This window comes from Lissotriton helveticus, chromosome 7 (genome assembly GCF_964261635.1).
Source record: "Lissotriton helveticus chromosome 7, aLisHel1.1, whole genome shotgun sequence".
NCBI lineage: Eukaryota > Metazoa > Chordata > Amphibia > Caudata > Salamandridae > Lissotriton > Lissotriton helveticus.
The window spans coordinates 156017049-156035558 of record NC_136068.1 but is presented as its reverse complement, the minus strand read 5'-3'; the positions used below and the strand labels follow the sequence as shown (position 1 = coordinate 156035558).

At 43.3% G+C, this 18510-nt stretch overlaps 1 protein-coding gene across 2 annotated transcripts in view; it reads left to right on the top strand.

Moving 5' to 3' along the window:
* Positions 1–18510, top strand: part of GNAS (GNAS complex locus) — a 949043-nt gene that overhangs the window by 365255 nt on the left and 565278 nt on the right. The window lies entirely within an intron of this gene.

Sequence of the window (18510 nt, the reverse complement as noted above, 5' to 3'; positions counted from 1 at the left end):
GTCTCGCCTGAGCTTTACCTGGCTGTCTGGTATGTCATGGAAATCCGGTTCTACCAGAATGGTCACAGATCAAAAACACGCAGATAATAGTGGGTTACTGGCCTCGCTCACTTGCCTAACCACATTTGCGAAAGACTGGAGTGGACAGCGTCTGCGCCTTTCATTCTGTCCTTCCGGCTACACAGAAAAATCTGAAAAAACATGGACAGCAAGCAGAAGATTGACCCTGCCACCGATTTTTTTTTTTTTTGCAGTTTGATATAGCGCGAACTCGACCCGAAAGTATCAGAGCGCTTTACATGAGCACCAGTTGCATTACAGGTAGACACGTTCATTTTAGGCACGGGGAGATTACGTGGTTTGCCCAGGATCATAGGATATTTGAGCCTCCCGCCAGACTCGAACCTCGTTCCCCAGGTTCAAAGGCGGCCGTCTGGCCGTTAAGCCACACTCTCTCCCAGTTGGTCACTTGTTTTGAGTCCAAGATCACGCGAGCTCAGGTTCTGGTCTTTGTGACACTTCCGTTTACTCTGCTTTATTGCTACAGAATCGTGAGCTAATTTGTGCTCGTGCGTGTCATGGTTAAAAACTGTGCACAATTGAAAAGTAAACCAAGAAATGCCATAATTATACTTAGTTACACTGGCACTAAAGTTCTCATTCTTGATGTGGAATGTGAGAACAAGACATTGTCACGATCATGGTTCGGACTATTATGGTTTATTTTCAGATCTTACCGTGGGCAAAACATATCAATATATAACAACATTATAGCTTCGTTATCGAATTCAAAAACATTGTGGCTGTAAGCATGTTTAGTCAAGCACAAATTTACTATACTAAACTCCACATATGTACCTTGATGACATGTATATCTTCAAGGTATGTGACGTTAAGAAAGGTAAATCTACTTAAATATATCCACTAATCTTCATAAAATATTGTTACTCAATATTTACGCCACAATATTTTAGTGTATTGATATTTTTGCACATGATAATGTGACATAAACTGGTTATTATGCTGCACAGTGTTCAAAGTTATCAAAGAAAGTGTGGTCTGTAGTAAAACTCATGGATATTTGCCGGTTTCGCAACTGTTAGCTTACCTTGAGTGTCCCATGCTTAAAGTTTTGTATGATAGCATTACATTTAATAAACAATGATTGTTTTGCGCTTTCAGGTCAACCCAATATTTTCTATGCTTTCGTTTTTTTTAATTGTTTAAAATCAAAATTTTATTGAGCGCACGTATACCCGGAGGTGTCTTGTAAAATAGATGGACGAAACACGTTTCGCTACTGCACTATTGTAAGGTTGGCCTGGATTAAGTCTTTTCCCCACCTCCATTGTTGTTGGCCTGATTAAGTTCGTCAGCCCAGCTGTAAACAAGAGTCATGTGAGAAAATGCAGAACCTTCCAAGATGGCTGCCAGACATGCACGCAGGGAGAATAAATACACAGCTGTTGCTTGAATTTTGATTCAGTAGTAACATCTGCATAGAAACATCTTAAAAGTTGTCAACATTGTTTCAATCCTAGGACTTGCTCTTGAAACTTGGTAGTTGAGTCTCCAGCACACCCAAAACCACCTGAGAGCATCACACCAAACGCTTCTAGTGCTGAATTTTTGTTATACTTAAGAATTGATCTAGAAAGGTTGATTAAGGTTAGTTAATATTAGACTGTGGTGGGCCCGTCCAAGCACCTAAACATTAAAAATACATCTTGCCGGTAACGTCAGTAGTTATTGTACAACTGCTCACACATGTAAATCAACCCATGCCCCGCATCCCACTCATCAGCAACTTCATTAATGCTAATGTCAAGTCAAACACAATTTTTTATCTGTAAAGATGCTTTTCCTTCTATTTTTCTGAACAAAACGCACAATTTAGCCTATCAGTCTTAGCAACTAAGACCTCTTCTTGAACATTCCATCTAGCAATTCATGCTGTGGTCAAGCACGGACTGTCTGCTCATGCATAGGCTCCAAACAGATTGTGTTGATAGTGCATGCAGGTGGTTGGCAGGTTGGAGCAAGGCCTGCAGTTTTGCCAGTGATGCAGGTGCCAGTGACCTACCCAGTATGTGGTCTGATGCATGCTGGTTTCCAACAAAGAAGCTTTCTATAGAGAATTCTAAAGCTGGGACTGCTGTGGCTTTCTGTGGCGGGAGCACCTTAGTCAACGCCGCTTCCGTGAAAGTCCTGTTGGGTTCACTTTGAAAGGCTATCAATGGTATCCTTGCTATTTGTACAATACATTTCCTTCAATGGGTGTCTCTGTGTACCAGATCAGTGTCTCTTTATTGTGTTGTATGGGTTTCTCTTCTGAGTTGTGGAGTTTGTGTTTTACTTTTGTTGATTTCAGTCTTTTACTGCATAGAATTCATAATTCTTTACCCTGCTTAGTCCTTGAGGGATTATGTGGATTTGTTCTTCTAGGGTCTGCTGGTTTGCATTCCCACCTGATTTGCTGGTTTTGTTCTCTCGTCCAGCTCCACATTATGTAATAAGTGGTACATGGGTTGATCGCATGCTATCAGCCTCAGCTTCCACCTCTCCAAAAATTTGGCAACAAACAATATCTGGGGAACTTAGACAGATAAGCAAACTTAAAAAGAAATCACATTTAAATTGCAAAAATTAAATGATGCAAGTTTGATCAGCCTGCCTGAACACAGGGTACAAAAAAGGTGATAAAAGTATTGAAGTTCAACATTGCTTGGTCCTTAATCTAACCTGTTGTGTTACACAATATTGATGTGAACAATATTGCCCTACAAAAATACACATCCACTTTATCACATACCACTATATCATTAAGGTAAGTACATATTTAAAATTCTTAACTCCACATATTTTTACATTAACTTACCTTGCGATGCTGTGGTTTGATCGATATAGTGTTATTATGCAGTATATTGCATGCAATATACTAAGAGTATACCAGTCTCAAAAAGTTCCAATCTTTGCACCATTCAAAAGTCAACTTGTGAAGTGACCTTTAACTCATAAGCAGGCTTCTGTGAGACCACTGTCTTCCCTGTAGCGACTGGTTTATTTCACCCTGCCTGAAATTCCACCAAGCCCTCACATAATGAATATCCTTCATATGTTACGATAATCAAAAATGGAATGGACACTGGTATCTACTATAACCTTTGGTTATATTTGAAAAACCCTCATAGACGCTCAGATCTTTATTGATGCGGTGTATATTTTTTATCCGCCCCTTGTCAAGCGTCAAGGGGCGGATAAAAAATATACACCGCATCAATAAAGATCTGAGCGTCTATGAGGGTTTTTCAAATATAACCAAAGGTTATAGTAGATACCAGTGTCCATTCCATTTTTGATTATCGTAGTATCTAATCAGGGGAACTGAATGGACTTCAACTCCTCTTCCCTCCTTTCTGATGAATATATCCTTCATATGTGCCTTTTACTTAATGTCATTATTCCACCCCGAATACGCTGGAAACTTTATATGTTTGGTTCTTGTTCATCAGGCTCTGTGAAGTGTGTTGTTGTTATCATGATTACCGCAGTACAAATCAGTTAAGTATCTTCTGAATCTCAGGTCAGCCGATACCAACAGGACACCTGACAAAGGGGATCTAACAAGAATTTACTTGATAAGCAGGTCTAGATTTAATAATCTCCCTTAAACAAAATGCATGCTTCCTAAGGATGTCAGCACATTTCAAATAGAAATAATGTTTTTCAGGTAGGGTGCAACTTGGAAACAACACAAAATCTTGCAATTGGTATAAAACTCTCCTGCTGGCGAAAGACTGATTTCTTTAAGACTGTCAAGTTTTAGTCAGTATTATGGCCTAGCACTGGATCAGTACATCTGCATTCTTCAAGCGTGTTTGTTTGAGTAAAAATTGTGGCATTCCAGTGACCTAGGAGTAGAATAAAATATCGATTTCCCTGCTGTGGTTTTCGTCCATTAATCTACAATGTGTCTTTACTATTGAGCTCAGCACATACAGTCCTTTTCATATTTCTCTTTCTCACTGATTTTCTAAAGGTTGTGATTGAGTAGGAACATTTTCTCCCTTGGTCTACCTATCTGTCCTGTAGGACCATTGTAGATTGTGCAGAAAATGCACTCATAGCGTGTATTTCATATGGCATATGTGTACTGTAGTGTGTATTTAGCCCATCCACTTGTCTACCAGGAGCACCCCTGTGTTTTGACTGCAGTTCAACTTCACTGCAGTGACACATTGCATGAAAAAGCTTCTTTGCCATGTCGGAAAAGCCTATATTACATCCCTCCTAGCCCACATGGCAGAGTGTTATTATATAAAATATATTATATATATATATATATATATATATATATATATATATATATATATATATATATTATTTATAATATATATACTATAAAGGCACATTATATATGTGGGTTAATGTGCTCAGGCTTATATGGGATTCAAAGATTTATTTTCTACCTCTGTGTGGGGAAAAAGCTAGAAAAATGATTCAAATTTATTTCCCACTTCATTTCCAAAATCTGATTTAATTGTGAAGACATATTGTGGATACCTTGAGTGGAAAAGTAACTTTATTAAAATGTACTTCAGGCTGTCTCAACCTAAAGTGGCCTAAAATCAGTTCTGCCACTCATCACATCTCCTCAGCTGAAATACACATCCTTGGCTGGAAGAGTTAATGACTCGGGCCCAGAGGACAGTAGCCTGCCTCTGAGCCTAGGAACATTAGATTGGGGTTAACTGATGACCACTTATTAAGGATTAGCTAACTGGGAGTGGCAAGGACCAGCTGGCAGAAAACAGGACAGATTTAGTACTACCTCTTTTGACTTGGAGCTGGTGGGTAGAGCTTCTCCTATTCATTTGTAGGACCCTATAGATATTTAGATCCAGTGAACATCAGAGGAGAGAACAAGTTTCAACCCTGTCAGGCGGGAGGAAAGAGAGTTTATCTAATTAGGAGAGTATGTTGGAGGAGCTGGAGACAGGCCTGCTTTCTGGCCAAAAGGGTCTGGCCTATTGAGGCAGGAACTACTGAGTAATCTTACCGTAAGGCAGAATGAAAGCACTGCAAATGGAGATGCTGAGGATTGAGAGAAAATAGTTCCTATTGAGGCAAAATTTCTCCAGTCACTAGCTAATGCACTTGAGAAATCGGGCACTTGTGGGCCAGCACCTGTGAAATGAAAAGGAGGTTAGAAACAGAGTAAAAACTACAAGCAGGAAGCGTGAGAGAAATGAAGAAAGGACTATGAAATACACTGAAACACAGGAAAAAGACTGTCTCTACAAGTACAAGTACAGGCCGAGAAGGAGGCAGGAGTCAAGGACGACGCCAAGTACAACGTTCAGCACAGAACCTAGGAGAACTGCCGGCTAAACTGTGAGGAGCCAACAGGACCCAACAAGAAATTTTCCACTTTGCACCAGCGATATGAGGAGGAGGACACGACTGCGGTCTTTCCTCACAATGTCCGTCCTACCATATCCCATGGGAGGGTTATGGCTTCACAGGGGCATTCTGGTTTGGATCTCGACTGAACTCAAGGGAGTAGGGTAAGACTGAGTGTAAAACCTAACGCAAGGCAGGTACAGTAATAGTGAGGGGAAAGGGGCAATAAAAGCCTAACAGAACTGATAGCACTTACTGAACCACTGGGAGCCTGGGAACCATACTGCACCCAAACAGTGGTGGGGTGGAGAGGCACACTTGTAAGAGAATAAGGAAAAACAAAACAAGAAACTACTGGCAAAAAAGAAAGAGAGGGTGTTAACCAAAAAAGATGGAACGATGAAGAAAGAGCGCTCTAATTATACTGCAGACAGTGAGAGGGAAAACAGACAATCTGGCAAGGAAAGGAGAAGCAGACAAGTTTAACCAGCATTACCTAGCTTTCAATGAAGTAGAAAAGACAAGGGGGAGAAAGAAATGACAAGTGAAGAAGCAAAATCTCTATTCATTGTTTTGATGTATTTAAACTTGCCTTATTCTTTGTTCCGAGGGACCTGGAAACTTAGGTGGGAGCCGCAGGTGAAAAGCAGATGCTGGGATCAGAGGAAAGTCCCTAATCAAAGGAAGAAGAAGGAAGGAACATTATTTAGCTTTAGTCGGGAATAAGACTCCAATATATACACTAAGGGACTTTGATAATTTTAAATTATGAAGAAGACACCCTTAAATAAAATATCTTCTCTTTAAAAACCAAATTCTCCGTTTTGATTTTAATTCTGGTAAACCGAGTTACCGCGTATTACGTCACCACCTCCTCTGAACATTGCTGGCTCAGGGAAGACACCAGCTGAAGAATAATATCCTACTGGAAGCTGTATCCTACTTCCTGCTGAGTTAAGAGGACTCAAGGACCCTGAACCCTATTGGTACCCAGGGACTTGAATTACGATCCAAGGGTAAGTAGTTTGCCTCCTGTCTTCCTGATTCAGGAACACACAAAGCAGAAAGGAAACATTCATGACTCCAAGAAGGCCTGTCTAACCAGAGAAAAATGAACCCTGCAGGAGACCTGGTTGGAGAGATACCCTGTGCCCAGAAGCCTGCATAGAGGAGCATTGTACTGCACAACTGAGCATAAGGAACTTTGCCAATTAAGGGCTTGATTTAAAAATTGCACTTTGTAGTATGTTTTATAGTACTACAACACGCACTACAAATTGCAAGTCACAAAATATGTGCAGAGCTTTACACCTCTGCGTTACCTATACTTATTTGTACGAAGTTCTCCTCCAGACTTTTAGCTCATTCTCTTGCTGGTTGGCCTGGGCGACAACTCGATATATCATGTGATAACCCCAATAGGCAGACTTATAACACACTTGCCATTGGTCGCCTGCTTACCTTTAGCTCAGTTTTGGAAACAGGCCCAAACTCCCCCACTATACGTTTGGTGGATGAAAGTGTAGTCAGTATTTGCAAAAGGAAAATGAATTTCCTTAATACATGACACACCCCATAAATTATACAAAACCTGGGCATTGTTCCACACGTTCATATAGACAGAAAGTAGATATAGAGGCGACCACCCATCCTCCAACAATTGGGAATGGATGGCACCAGAGTCTGACTCCTCAGTGGAGGACACATGATCTACACCCCACTTCTGTTTCAAATCACACTACGTATACCACACACACAGCATGGCCACCTTCTATACAAACCAGAACGTTGATAGGGCGAGACCAATGCCAATTACCAACTGCACTGTAGCCGATTGTGTTGAATGTTATTAACTCAAACAACTACCGTTAGGCTTGTTAATGTAAAATTATATGTTAACAAACGTAACTGTACAGTTCTACCCATGGATATAAATAAAAGTTTTTTAAAAAGTATATATTTTAGTAGTAAATGTGGGTGACACTGGATTGGAGGGAACAGGGGCAGACTTACTACTAAGCATTTGTAACAATTAAATGTGACATGAAAGGATTGACAGTCAAAATGACTGGGATGATGGAGACAAACAAAAAATAAAAGAATTTACCTGCCGCCCTCCAGGATCGCGCTCGTCTGCTCCTCTCCTCTCAACCATTATAAATAATGGGGTAACCCAAAATCGTCACCGGAACTGGGTACAATACGGGAATGATAAGAATGGTCCGTGACTCATTCAAGGAGAACTTGATTCAGATCTGTATAATCTGTGTTGTGTATAAACTCCAACACTGGTATTTAATCCCATGTAGAAGCCACTACGCATATGTCATCAAAAATATATTATGAATGCATACACAGAATTTAAGAAACCCCAAAACAATTTCATATGCAATACATTTATTCAAATTTTTATACTCAATTCACAATGTTAAATATTTGGTAATAGGTTGCATAAAGGAAAAAGAAAAAGGATTTAAGGACGTGCTCGTGTGGGGCAAGTGAGATTTAGGATCACAGGTGTAAGAATAGACAATTCAAATAATTCTAACAGTAGACTGGTAATGAAGACCAGTGTCGAGAGACCTGTCTATTATAGAACATTTTTACACAATAATGCATTCAAATCAATCATGCACCAATGCATCTTCAAAGTGTAGGACGGAATGACAGGTACATCGTGTGGATGGAGAGCGGCGACGTTTCGACTCGGCTAACGCAAGGAGGGTGTGTTAAGACCTCTGCTGCAAGTCTTCTTCAGGACGGGGAAAGGCAACCTGGGGGTAAACAGTGTTGATTACTAAGGCGCTGTGGTACTCAAAGTAGTAAAGGAAGGGCGTAGTGGAGACACTGATCTATTCCTGTGCCAGGCCGGCATCAGAGGTGTGTCGAAGATCCAAGATGGGCCGGTGACGACTGTCACACGACCATGCTCTGGTAGTAGGGGCAGAGGCTGATTAAGCCAATTATAGGAGCCAGAACCGTGGCTCCCTTCCCCCTAGTCGTGGTAATATTCAATTACCTCAATGGTATGGGCTCCAAGGTCAGCCCTTACACAATTGGATTGAATCACGATTCCTAAGGAACAAGCAAATGAGCAGGCATAAGCCCCCAAAAGGAACTGTAATAATTCAAAGCAATAAGTGCGTGATAACAATCCAGTGAGGGTGGATGGCTTGGACTGGTAAATAGTCAACCCCAACCTCCTCAGAGGTAGGGAGTAAATGTAAATGTCATGGTACTTATAGAGCACACTGTCACCAGACGGTCACCTTGCAGTGTCGCCTATGCGGTTTCCTGGCGCTGATACTCATACCGCTGTGGAACCCCTCCTGGCTTTCCCTGTGAAGTGTCCACTCCTGGGCACCACCAGGGTGAAGCCAGGCATCCTTAGTGCTGTTGGGGCCGTTGTGGAGATTAAGCAAGCTATTGCCCAGTGTTGCAGCGTGGGGCCTGTGATTAGAATAGGCACCGAGGCGAGAATTAACAGGTCCGAGGAAATTGAGCCCGAGACCCCGCCGAGGCGGGAATCGAACCCTGGTCTCTGGCCAGAACTCTGCATCAGGGTCTGCCGCTCTAACCATTGAGCCACACTCCTCCACACACAGTCCCTAATACAATGTACACAAAGTTCGTATTCCATGGAAATCAAACATGTGAGCAATAAGTGCGAGATTCTCTCAACTGCAGGCAGGCACAGGCCAATCCTGAAGCTGCACTCATGCATGAGAACAGCATCAGGATTGGCCTGAGCGCTGATGATTTGCGCTTCCAGACAGACTGGGAGCGTGTGCCTGCTCTCTCCAACCACCAACAGTTGGAGAGAGCTTCACTGCGCAGTCTGTCTATCTCTAGGTCAAGGGGTCTACAAAAAAGGGCCAGTGCTCACCTGGACACTCCTGCCCAAATTAAGCACTGCTGACCACCCAAGTCCAAAATAATCTTTCATTGCCAGCCAGTTTTCAGCATTTGTGCTTAATTTACAAGACACTGCAGTAAATACGTATTATACCAGAAATTCTAGTAGAGCTAACCTTATACATTCTTGATTGATCGAGCATGTAGAGAATGTGCTATTTGTCAGTGTAGTACACATTTTATTTAAATGCTTCTTTTTTTATTTTTATCTTAAAATGTATTTTTGTATATTGTGTGTTGATTGCAAAGGTATATGGAATTGAAATACGTTGCTTCTAAAGTACCACTGTGCAAGTTTCTTTATTGTGATAGGAGAATGTTGCAAACTATAGAGAATTTGTCTGATTCCGCTAACATGCATCAATTGAGCTAAGAGTCCTGTACAGTAATAAAAAAATTATATGTAAATCACAATTTTATTTATAAATGGGAATGGAGGTGAGGTGAGAGTCAGTGGTAGAGATTGTAGCTTATTATCTCTAAAAATCTATATATATTTTAGTTGTACAGTGCATAAATAGTAGTAGACATGTAGTATGCGCATACTGTATGAAATGTAAGTTAGATTAATTTATTTATTTTATGATTCAGCACTCTGATCGAGGTCCACATAAATACAGTATAAAAAATACACAAGGAAAAGAAAAAAAACATATATACCAGTTTACAAATAATTCAATCAATTTTAACGCATTACATTTCATTGGAAAGAGGAAACCAACATTGACGAGCTTATATACTAGTTGTACAATATGTTTTACAAACACCAATCTTAAAAAGTGACTGTGCAAAGTTCAATTATAAATTCCAATAAACGAAATTTCAGGGAAGCGATACCAAGCAAGTCCTCTGTACAAATTTAAACGACATTTACAGAAAAAATAAATAATTGGGACATAGCATTTCAGTAAGAGAAAAATAACTAGCATTGGCGGGCCTCATATGCTGCTTGCACATTATAATTACTTACTGTAGGATAATCCAGGACTTTGTTTTCGTGCTCACGTGTGTGATGCACAAGATGTTATTTTGTACTGGGTTCAGGTCAGGCAAACTACAAACAAATCGTGAAGGTGTGGCACAAAAGCAAAGAATGTGTTCGGAGGTTATAAATATCCAAATTAGATTGGAAACCTGTAAATTCTGACACCTCAATTCACCTTAAATTCGTCAGTCGGGCAAATTAACGAGACAATTTTCCACATTCATTAGCAGATTCTTTCCAACTTAGTATATGCAGATTTTCCAACTAAGCAGACAGGGATTGCAGGGTTTTACCTGTTGTTTACCCTTGGGCTGTGACTCAAACATTACTAAGGTTTAATTATACCTTCCACTATAGACATTGTTTTTCAGTTGTTCATAAATCATCTAAATATTTACTAGCCCATCAGAAGTTCAGACTTGAATTGATAGTGTTTGGTGCCCCAACTGTTGACCAAACGTAGCTTAGTGTTTTATTGGGATTTGTGGCGCATGGAAAAATTTATTTTTATTCATGTTTTTCTCAGAAGTCATTATCATGTTTCAAAGCTGGAAAACTTCTGAACTTCCCCAACCAAATGTTTTGCCATAGACGTATGTCGGAGTGTTGTTGATCAAGTGCCGTGCTACTAATTCCGATAACAAACAAGTACATGTTGAATTTGAAATTCTTTCAGTCACACTCGTTAAAACCATCAGAGAATTTGATTCAACTCAAATTGAGTTATTTTGACTCAAACGTTCCTTGTAGATGACAGCCTTTACTTTTGCAAAAAAAACACAACTAAGCTATAAGATTTCAAACTATGCTTCCATAGGAGACTGAGTTCACTGCGTCGAACTTCAAAGATGGGCAGCATTGCTTGGCGGGACTGCACATGAGTCCGATGATTAAAGGATCAATGTATCAGTCAATTAGGAGAGGTTAACCTGGGAATAAGCTAGCATCGGATTGGTTCTCGTTGAGTATGTGAACCTTAAATATCTGCATTTAGTTTGAAGACAATAAGAACAAGAAAGGAATCTCCTGTTCAAGTGAAGTTCAACTGCAGATTGGAAGGTGATACCAAATCCAACAAAACATGCCCAGATTTAGAGAAATAGATGTTCTTTTGTAGTCACAAGATCTCTTTATTTATATTTCTATTGATTTTGTTCCGGAGTAGCGTGTTACCCACCAAAAAGTGCTTAAACACTTCATTAGGGTTAGCAAGAGCAATATAAATGCAAACCCATTTCTCATCTATCCCTGCACTATCCTTTTCAATCCAAATAAAAGATTCACATGTCCACAGCTCAATTTAATTTCATATTTCCCTATACTAATTCACTACTATTCCTTTTTGGGTTCCAGGGTAGCGTGCTACTCAGCGAAAAAGCGGTTTGACGTTTGGTCAGGGATAGTAAGCGCTATATAAATGCCATTACAATTAATACTGGTTTACATGCAAAATACTTACTGTAATAGTATCATGCACAACTGATAATGTGTACTATAAGGAACTGTCCTGCATCAACCACCTCCCGTGACCTCAACTACCCCCACAGCTTTACACGACTACCCCAAGAAGCAAGCTACCTTCATAGTTGTGCCTGGTCCCACTGCAATCATTTTTTGACTTTTCTGTTATCTTCATATTCTCTCTTACCCTGCTTGGACCAGCCCTTGTTGCTACTAACGTGCCCCTATTGCTCTTTACTTCGAGTACACCGTAGTGGCTTCGGGACGGCTGCTTGTTTTCCAGAGTGATATTGACCTTTTATCGTAATTGTGATATGCATATTCAATAGTCAATAAAGAATTGTTTAAAAAAAGAAGAAAACCTTTACTAAAAATGTCATAATGGAATGTATACATTTCATGAATGGCAGATTGCTTATTTGGAACCTACATAAAAGAACATTTCAATGCTCGTTGTTGACCGTGCAAAAGATTCTTACCCTGCACTCTCCTCACTTTTTGTGCATAGCTGTTTGTTAAGCCATTTGAAATAACAACCTGTAGTGTAGCGATCTAGTCCTTGCGGGCGCGTGATGATGCGACACGCAAGGACGGGACCGCGGGAAGTTGTGCGCATGCGCGATTAGCGTAATGCGCATGTGCGGAGCGAATCGGAGCGCGATCCATGTAAGACGCCCGGCGCTCTTTCTGCCTAGCGAGTTAAATAAAGAAATAAGCTTCACCAAGCAATCACTGAGTCTGCCTCATGCTTTAGGTGATGCAAGCAACATCACAGTGGCGACGAGGACGGGATTTCCCACAAGAAGCACAAGCTGCTTCACAGAAGACTAAAAAGGCACACAGAGGAGCAGCAGACAGTGGAAGAAGACTGCATTGCACCAGTCAAGAAAAAGAAAAAGGAGTAGAAGCACAGTGGCAGAGTGTCGCAGGAAGAGCGTGGCAGAGGCGCACGGAAGTGAGACGCCCCCACCACGTGCACCAGGGCCAGGAACTGAGGCGAACAAGGAAAGGGAGCACGGTAAGAGGGTAGATACGCCCCACTGAGGCCCTGGCGAAACGGGGAGAGAGAAGAGAAGGGGGAGAAGGAGAACCCCGAACCAACATGGCACAAGGCGGGAACGCAAGCGCGCCAGTGAGCCCTAGAAATCAAGGAGGGGAACCGGAGGAACAGGCCAGGATGAGCACACAAGCATCTTCCCTTACGGCGCCAATTCCGTTTCTGCCCAAACCAGGTGAACCCCAGATGAAATGGGAAGACTGGAGGGAATACTTCAAGAACTATCTAGAAGCTTTAGAAGATGAAAATGGAGAACCCTTTCCCAGCGTGAGGAGAAGAAGGATACTCTTACATAATCTGGGTCCGGAAGGGATAAGAGTTTTTACGAACCTAGTACCCACGCCTAGACCAGCGGCTGATGATGACGTTTTCCGGCATGCCCTAGAAGATCTAGATAATCACTACCCGCCTGCGGTGTGCGTCTCCATTGATCGTTTTAACTTCCAGCAGAGGAAGCAAGAAGCGGGAGAATCCATTGACGACTACGTCGCGGCGTTGAGAAGGTTGGCGATTACATGCAAGTATGGGACACTACAAGACGACTTCATAAAGGACCAAATTGTGATGCACACCACCAATAAGACAGTACAGGATAAGTTGTGGGCGCATGGAGAGGCGACGCTAAAGGAAGTAATAGCGATGGTAAAGAAAGCGGAACTGTCAAAGCGATGCGCCGACGCAGCAAAAAGGGAGAACACCCAGAGAATCATGGTGAACAAAGTGGATGATGCAGAGCATTCAGGACGAAACAGATTGACGCCTGGGGACAATAAAGGAACCAACAGATGGTCGGGAAAATCAGGTCAAACATGGAAACAGTCCACGGATAGCAAAGCCACGTGTTACAGGTGTGGAAGTGCGAACCATGCGGCTCAAGATAAACTTTGCCCAGCATTTCGGGCGAGATGCATGTTCTGTGGCTTAATAGGTCACTATGAGAAGGTATGTCGCAAGAAGAGGAAGAAGATGGTTGTGAAGTACGTGGCACAGGACCGACCAGAAGGAGAAGAGGAGGAACCTGAAGAAGAAGACCTGGTGTTGTGCATTGAGGAGCAAGTGCTGGGAATAGAAAACAAGCGCTCGAGTAAACCAAGGGCCGACATGACGATAGGAGGAGTGAAGATCAGGATTGCGATAGACTCAGGATCCCCATACACCATAGTTCAAAGATCTGTATGGGAGGAAGAGTTCAGACCCAGCCTAGGCCCCGACTTGGAACCGCCAGACATTCGGCCGGTATCATACACAGAAACCCCAATCCCCATGGTGGGCTACCAGATCCTGAAATTCAAATTCAGGGGAAGATCGGCAAACTGCAAACTGTATGTGGCAGAGAAGGGCCCATCAGTGTTGGGATGGAGAGATCAAGGAGATCTAGGGATCAAACTAGACCCGGGAGGCAGCGAGCAAGTGTTGCTGACGGATTGTGAATGCTGGCCCAATCCGGAGAAAGTGAAAAGAGAATTCCCAAAGGTATTTGGATGAAAAGTCGGCAAGCTTGAGAAATTCATGCACAAAATCTTGCTCAAAGAAAATTCACGGCCAGTGGCCCACAAGGTTCGGAACGTGCCCATAGCGGCGAGGGAAGCGGTGCAGCAAGAACTGCGCAGACTGGAAGAACAAGGGATAATTGAGCCCATTGATAGTTCGGAATGGTTATCGCCCTTAGTCGTGGTACGAAAACCCAACGGCAAGGTGCGCTTGTGTGTGGACCTGCGGGAGCTAAATCAATGCCTGATAGTGGAGAAATTTCCGTTGCCCAGGATTGAAGAGATGCTGGCTAGAACAAGGGGAGTGAAGTGGTTCTCCACCATCGACCTTGCGTCCGCCTATCATCAAATAGACTTGCACCCATCTAGCTGAAAATTCACGTCCTTCATAACACCGTTTGGATGTTATCAATTTCGCAGAATGCCCTTCGGGCTGGCATCGGCTGCAGCGGTATTCCAAAAGCTGATGCACCGTCTGTTCAAGGATGTAGATGGCATACAATATTTCCAGGACGACATCTTGGTGATGGGAATGGACCGAGAAGACCACGACAAAAAAACTGAACAAAGTTCTGGGCGTGCTGCAGGAGAAGGGCCTGACAGCAGATTGGAACAAATGTCGACTGGGAATGACATCAGTCACCTACCTAGGTCTTGAAATCGGAGGACATGGGATCACCCCTAAGAGAGAGAACGTGAAGGCAATTTGTGATGCCAGAGCCCCCGTCAGCAAGGAGGAAGTGAGATCCTTCCTAGGGATGGCTGAATACTATAGTAAATTCGTTCAGCACTTTGCAACAAAAACTCATCAATTGAGACAGCTCATAAGAAACAAGACGGCGTTCCATTGGGATGAAGAAGCACAGAGGGAATTCGAAGTGTTAAAGAAGGACATAAGCCAGGTGGTGCCTTTGCATGGATATGATCCTCTTGGACAGACCATACTGACCACTGATGCCAGTGAAAAGGGGCTAGGGGCAGTTCTTGCACAAGAGAGAGATGATGGCATTGTGGAGACTCTTAGCTTCGCATCTAGGGCGTTATCCCCCACAGAACAAAAGTTCAGTGTAATTGAGAAAGAGATGCTGGCGGTGGTATGGGCCATGGGGAAGTTTAGGCAGTTCCTGTGGGGCACGAGATTTCATCTGCAAACGGACCACAAACCGCTTGTCAAGGTACTCACCTCGAGCGGGCATGCAACTGCCACCCCACGCATAGCCAAAATGACGCTGAAGCTGCTGGAATATAGGTATGACGTGAAGTACATACCGGGGACAACCAACAAGGTGGCTGACTACCTTAGTCGAGACTCGCCCATGGAGGAGGCGCCAAATTTGGCGTTGGAGAATGAAGAATTGATAGCTGTGATGGAAGATTCTGAAAGAGTAATCAGCAAGCAAGAATGGGCGCAAGCATATGAGGAGGATGAAAACATGAGGGAAGTCAAAGAATGCGTGCTCGGTGGTTGGCCAGAGAAGAGGAGGATGAAGGAAATTCTCCAGAAATTCTACGAAGTAAGGGATGAACTGTCGATGAGCGACTCCGGAATCTTCGTATATCGAGGTGACAAAGTGGTGCCTCCCACGAAACTGATCCCGCTCCTGCTGCGCCAGCTACATGAAGGACATCTTGGCATCGTAAAAACCAAAATGCGAGTGAAGCAAATGTATTGGTGGCCGGAACTGGACAGTCAAGTGGAAAGACACGTGAGGGACTGTGACCAGTGCCAAGGAGCAGACAAGATATTGAAGCCATTGAGACCTGCGTTGGGAAGATTCGACCAACCGCGTAACCCGTGGGAGGATGTATCGGTTGACATTCTGGGACCCGTGTTGGATAACCAAGGTATGCCGAAATACTTGTGTGTTTTGGTGGACAAGTATTCTAAGTGGCCAGAAATACACGTGCAGGAAGAGATGGACACTGACACTATCATCAAGTTTCTCACCTTAGTGTTCCTGAGAGAGGGAATCCCGAGGACGATCCTCAGTGACAATGGTCCGCAGTTCACATCGGAGAAGTGGAACAAGTACGCAGAAAGGAATGGAATCAAAGTGAAACACACATCAGTGTACCACCCGTCGAGCAATGGACAGGTAGAGAGATTTAATAGAGTCCTCATAGGGTCCATACAAGCTGCCATCACGAAGGGAAAGGATTGGGAGAAGGAAGTCCAAAGCATGTTGTGGGCGTATAGGATTACCCCCACCTCTACAGGGTACAGCCCCTTCCAGATCCACGCACCCGTTCACGAAGGACAATGTGGTCTGGAGAGAAAAGACCGTCACCAGCAAGTGGTCACCTGCTGTAGTCCAGCACAATCTCGAAAGAAAAGTTTATACTGAACACTATAACAGGAGAAGAAATGTGAAGGAAGCGGCTTTGGAAAAAGGGGAATGGGTGAGAGTCAAGTTGGCTGTGCTAAAAAGGAAAGGAGAAAGCAAGTACAGCCCACCCATGCAAGCGGAGGAAGTATATGACAGAGCTGCGTTGCTTAGTGATGGAAATGTGTGGTCCCAAGACCGCATGGCTAAAATTCACAAGATTTTACAGTGGCCTGAGGAAAAAGAGAAAAGTCAACAAGATCAAGGACTGAGTGGCACAGAGGAGAGAAAGACGGAAGAAAAGGAAAGTCAAGAGGAAGGACTTGTGTATGCAGAAGGAGAAGATCTGGAAGCTCCGAGGGTAGAGGAAGAGAGGGTCGAAAAGGACTTGACACCCCAGAAAAATGAACTGAGTCAGATGAGGAGCGGAATGTTGAGCCCGGTGAGAAATGGTGGCCGAGAAGCTTCTACCCCAGTAAGGCGTACACGTGCAGGGGGAGCGGTGGTCTTACCCGCTCGTTTCAGAGACTTTGAATTGGGGGGTTGTTGAAACAGTGGACTCTTAGCATGTATTGCTGTTTGTATAAAAAAGGGAGATATGTAGTGTAGCGGTCTAGTCCTTGCGGGCCCGTGATGACGCGACGCGCAAGGACGGGACCGCAGGAAGTTGTGCGCATGCGCGATTAGCGTACTGCGCATGTGCGGAGCGGATCGGAGCGCGATCCATGTAAGACGTCCGGCGCTCTTTCTGCCTTGCGAGTTAAATAAAGAAATAAGCTTCACCAAGCAATCACTGAGTCTGCCTCATGCTTTAGGTGATGCAAGCAACATCACACAACCTGATTGTAGAAAGAGAAAGCAGTAGAAAGCAATGAAAGCAATTAATGATGCATAAACCTCAATCAAAATAAATGTAAAAATTGACAACGGCCCATTTTATAGATCACTTCGTGAGACCGGGTTAACGCCCACTTTTCTATACGCCCATTGCTGTGATTAGGCCTAGGGGTGGTGAGCTGACTGAACTGTATTGTCTTCTTATATTGCTGTTCAGTGCATCAAACCGAGTTATAATTAAGCCCGATGCCACATTTCCCTATTAATTTCAATATTATTGATAACATTTGATATCGTTGTAGGATAGGGTCTTTTATTAGAAGTCATATTTCTGGCACTAATCTGGTCCACCAACAGATTGGGAAATGCCCATTAGTGGGTCTTACTGCCAGTTAAATTTGATAAGGCAACAAAATATACAATTCTAGACACAAACAGTGGCATCTGGCATCTACGGGGAGGGGTGGGTGCGGATGCGCAAATAATATATTTTAAAAAAACATGTGCGCAAATAATATATTAAAAAACCCAGTTAATTTACACAAGCACAACGTCCTCCGGTCCGGACCTCTTCTTTGGCAGGAACTAGAACCAGATGCAGCAACTCGAAGGCCAATCCTGGCGCTGCTCTTACCAGCATGAGAGCAGCGCCAGGATTGGTGGGAGGGGCCTCACTCAGCGCTCCACAGTGCTCTGGAGGCTTTGGCTTGCTCTAACGCTGGGTTAGAGCTGTTTAAAGTGCACATGTGTGCCTAGCTGTCACAAGACGGCCGGCCAAAAAGACATGCATACTTTAAACAGTGCACAGCCAGCCCACCCGCCTTCCTGCTGAGTGACATGCTGCTGTCACTCACCAGCAGCCCGCCTCCATCCTGATGCTCTGTTTGGGACGGGCATTAAAAATAAAATAATAATAAATTACCATTTTATTTTTGATATCTGGGGTTTTGGGGGGCTTTTAAGTGGGGCGACTCTCCTCCACTACAATGGATGAACTGCCCCTAGACACAAACACCAGACATGACACTACGTAGGCCC